At 41.0% G+C, this 4,465-nt stretch overlaps 1 protein-coding gene across 2 annotated transcripts in view; it reads right to left on the reverse strand.

Moving 5' to 3' along the window:
* ankfn1b (ankyrin repeat and fibronectin type III domain containing 1b) overlaps positions 1–3,278 on the reverse strand; it is a 69,014-nt gene extending 65,736 nt beyond the window's left edge. The window contains exon 1 of one of the 2 annotated variants that reach the window (XM_015045855.1): positions 3,145–3,278. The gene's annotated coding sequence lies outside the window, so the exon portion shown is untranslated. Of the gene's footprint in view, positions 1–3,074 lie in introns of both variants that reach the window. The other variant, XM_015045853.1, reaches the window with a different exon arrangement.
* Positions 3,279–4,465: the final 1,187 nt, after the last annotated feature.

Below are 4,465 nucleotides of genomic sequence, written 5' to 3' on the forward strand. Positions count from 1 at the left end.
AAATAAGCTGCTGCTGGCCACGCCCCCAACTCAATGTTTACACTGCACATCTTTGAAAAGCAGAAGTGGAGCCTCCTACACAACCAAAAGTAATGCAACAAGAGGTTTCTGGATGGTAAGTCAACAACAAAACACTTTTGTTTTTTCCAGCAGCCATTGTACAGCGTATAAAACCAGCTAAACAAACATGCTGGAGATTTGGTTGCGTTGCTAGGCAACGGGCTGGGGTTGCTAGGTAACGAAGTTTGTTGAATGTGACTTAACATTCAGAATGTTCATTTTTCAGACACCAAAAAACTTTAAGTTATTGCCAAAAAAAAACACAGCTGGGTGTTTTTTGGGCTGTGCTTTATGTGGCAGACCAACAAAACACATTTTAAAAATTAAAATCTTAAAGTCGATTCAGATTCCGTTACTCTGATTCCCCCTAAATAAAATCCAGTAACCAATTAGCTTTAGGAGCTGCAGAAACATTTAGGTAAGACGGGAAAGTCTACCAGTCATGCACCGACCAAATCTGGCCTTCATGAGAGTCGATTTGCAGTTTGATACAAACCATGTAGAGGACACACAGAGGAAGTGAGACCATGCTGTGGGGATACCTGTCCTCATGGAAGAACACATTTTCTTTTTGTTTTCCGTTTGGTTTTATTGCAATAATTGGTGGAAACTCCAGAGACTTCAAACAGCCAGAGATGCTTCAGTCAAACTGGACATCAGAGACGACGGTCGGCGCTTTCATGTCAGTCACTCTGTGACATTTTGAACAGAAAGATGTTACTCTGGCGTTTTAAGCGCGGCTTTTATGTGAGCGATGAGTTGACATTTTAACCAGCACCTGACTTCTAAGCGCATATACAGCCTCTTCATATGGCTTCAGGCTCCTGGCGGGGGGAGGATATGGTGACCTTTTACCCCAGCAGCTCCCCCACCGTCTCCTCAGGTATTACCACGCTCCCTCAGAGCAAGGACGGCAGGCGGCCCGGCTTCATTCGACAGAGAAGCCTGCAGGGGGGAAGGACTATTTCTGGATGCTCTATTAGGCAGAATTAATGATCAGGATCACAATTTTAGCAATACTTTAGGATCACACTGGTGGAAGTGCAATTATGAGCAAATACATCTTTGTGTCAGTGTCAAACATTCTCAGTTAAATTGTTCGTTGTAGTTTTTTAAATTTTCAACATTGATTAGAAAAGTTTAAAAAAAAATCACCTTTGCCTTTAGCAACACTAAAAATATCTGAACACGTTTGGCTACCAACATGTTGCCAAAGTTATTAATTTTAAGTACTTAAAATGGTCTGAAATACAAACAGGCTTTTCCAATTTTATGTAATTACTAATAAGATATTATCTGTAAGGAGAAAAACTGAGGAGATCCCTAAATAAAATGTCCAGTTTTACTGCCGTTTGCTGTTATTTGATGCTTGATATCAGTCACTAAAGGAAAAGTCTCTGCTTCAGCTCACCTGAATCAAATATTTAGGTAAATACTGGAGCTCTAGAGACTCTGACTGCATGAGGAGGTAACTGAGCCTTTAGCTTCAGGTCTCTGGCCCAGAGTGTGGAAGGTTTTACTCCTTCCTAAACGTCAGGTCTTTCCTGCTCTACATCTCACAGGTTCATAATTTGATCAGGACAGAGTATGTTGTTACAGACAATACTGACAATTGTGTCTCAATTATCAAGATGGTTTCCAGCAACAAAGTGATTCTCTTTCACAAACCAACCAAATCCTTTGATTTGCTGCACCAAGAAAATTACAGAAAACCTCTGAAGACACCGAGCACAACTTTCTCCTTCACAAAATGTAAACTGAAACTATTTTAGCAGTCGTACAATTATTATGTTTTTGTTTTTGCAAAAGGTCACGTGCCATTTCTCCTGCTAGCGCTAAGCTAACGCATTTGTTTTGATTGTATTTACCCAGAATGCCCTGCGCTGTAGTCCACTTCCTGCTTTTGGAGCATCTACAGTCCGCTTGGCGTTCACATAGGCCTCCAAACCGCAGCAGAGTTCACTTCAAATGAACTTAGACTGGCGCCTTTAGGCAGAGCAGCGTTTGTTCAGACTGATTGAACTCTTAGATTTATTCTGGTTTCATCAGAGCCTCTGTAGAGCTGATCGGCCCAAACAGGAATAAATAAAAAAAATAAATACGTTGTAACACATTTATAAAGTCCTGCACAGGGTTGTCATGGTAACAAATTTTACTGGACGATAAATTGTCCCAGAAGTTATTGCGATAAACTATAATATTGTTGTTTTGAGACCATTTTTACGTGAGTAAATGGCAAAATAACGCAAGAAAACTTTGTCAAAGATCAGTAAACTTTAAATCTAATGGACATTTAACACTGGAACTGGAAGACACTTTAAATATCTAAAATAAACAAAACAACAAATAACATGAATTTTGAAGTCTTTGTAAACAAAACTGCCCTTCAAAATAAGAGCTGGTTGAGACCAAAACACAAGACTGAAAAGTTTATCATCCAGTTTTTGGTAGAAAGAGAGAAAAAGAGATAAATGATCAATCATACCAATGGAAATAACTGTTTCAGTTTGTCATGCAATTAATTGATTTATTGATTATTGACAGGCCATAGAACAAAAGGTGATGCCTGCAGTTTGTTTTAATCAGAGCAAGAAGTGTATCAAATATTATTCACAGACTTTTTCAGAAAAATCCGTCATTCGAACAGTAAATCTGAACTTTATGGAGTATAAAACGTTTGTTTTACAGAAACAGCCACTGTTAGTAATGCAGAGGGAACAAATGTTTTAGGCTGGCGCCCAGTGAATCCATCAGATCAGTTTCACTCTGTGCATCATGGAGGCAGGTGGCTCCACCACAAACTTGGCATTCCTCTGCAGCTGTGAAATCACACTGATTGGTAAACTATAAGCCGTTTTTCTGGGTGAAGCTTCAAAAAGCATTAATCCTCCTCAGCGTGAGGTTGCTCCACACAAAACAAACAAAAAAACAAACACACACAGAGTTAAACCCGCACAGGACTCCAGAGCACACAACACAGCATAGGCAGGATTCACCGCTTCCAGCAGACATACCTGTTAAATCCAACGCCTCCCCTAAAGTCCTCAGCGCGTCGCTTCAGCCTCAACTCCAACTGCTGCTCACCTGTTCAACTTCAGCCCCATTCCTGCCTGCCCCGTGCTTCCCTGCTTTCTGTCCAAAGCTGCCGGTTGTACGAAGGTTTTGCGAAAGCTTGGTTGGTGGCTGCAACTGCCACTGACTTGTTGTACTTTAATTGTGGTTGCTAGGCGATAAGCTTCTCCAATTCAGCTCACCGAGTGGAGGGGAAGAAAGGGGAGCGAAGGAAGAGAGGAGGAGGGGAGGAAGCGAGAGAATAGGTGGCGGGGGTGAGGAGGAAATGCTCATTATGGACAGAAACCAGGAGAGAAAGATACGGACAGGAAGAAACGGGCTTCACACGCAGAGGAGCCAGAGATCCACTCACGGAAAAGTAAAACGTAGCCGAACAAGAAATTACTCAAGAGTGAAAATGTATTTGGTAAAAAGTCTGCTCAAGTACTTAAAGTATCATCAATTAATATTTAAAAATTACATCATCAGATGGGCCAAAATATAAACTTAAGTGGAAATTCTGGTATTTTAAGGACCAAAATGACCAAAAAATAAAGAAAAACGAAAAATTTCCCAACTCAGTTTCTGTGAATAAAAAAATTATGAAATGTGAACCAAAACGGGGGCTGCACAGTGGTGCAGTTGTTGCCTTGCACCAAGAAGGTTCTGGGTTCGATTCCTGGCCCGGGTCTCTCTGCATGGTGGGTTCTCTCCGGGTACTCCGGCTTCCTCCCACAGTCCAGAAACATGAAGGTCAGGTCAACTGAAAACTCCCCAGATGTGTTCATGGTTGTTTGTCTCTGAGATGGGCACCAAAAGCAGCAGGTGAGTTTTTGGTTGTTTTTCATTCAGTGGGTCAAAAATCCATAAATTTTACTCAAGAGTAGAGACACTTCATAATAAAATTACTCAAGTAAAAGTAAAAAGTCCAGCGCAGTGAAAATACTCCTAAAGTTACTCAATGTAATTGAGAAAATGTAAGTTGTTGCCACCCAACTGTGATGGAGGGAGAGTGGAGAGGAAATTTTCACTGAGGTTTTAGCTTTGCTTCGTTTCATTTCGTTTACGTGACGTAAACTGATCAGCGCATCCAGAAAACTGAATTTACGCTAAGCTAAGTCCGCTACACATTGTCAAAGTTGGCAAAAATGCTAAACTGCTGAACAGAAAAATTAGTTCAGCCATTAGCAGCAGAGTGCCCACCACTGGATAGATGAGCAAACCTATTTAAAAAGAAACTATTTTATATGACGTGGCGGTTTGATCAGGCTGCAGCAGACAGCAGGAAGGCTAATCAGAGCGCTAACATGGTTGCTCTGTTTTTCCTGTTTCTTTTTACAAAGGAAGGCTACAA

The sequence above is a fragment of the Poecilia latipinna genome, unplaced genomic scaffold (assembly GCF_001443285.1).
Source record: "Poecilia latipinna isolate Pla-1442-1.1 unplaced genomic scaffold, P_latipinna-1.0 Scaffold751, whole genome shotgun sequence".
In the NCBI taxonomy this organism is placed as follows: Eukaryota; Metazoa; Chordata; class Actinopteri; order Cyprinodontiformes; family Poeciliidae; genus Poecilia; species Poecilia latipinna.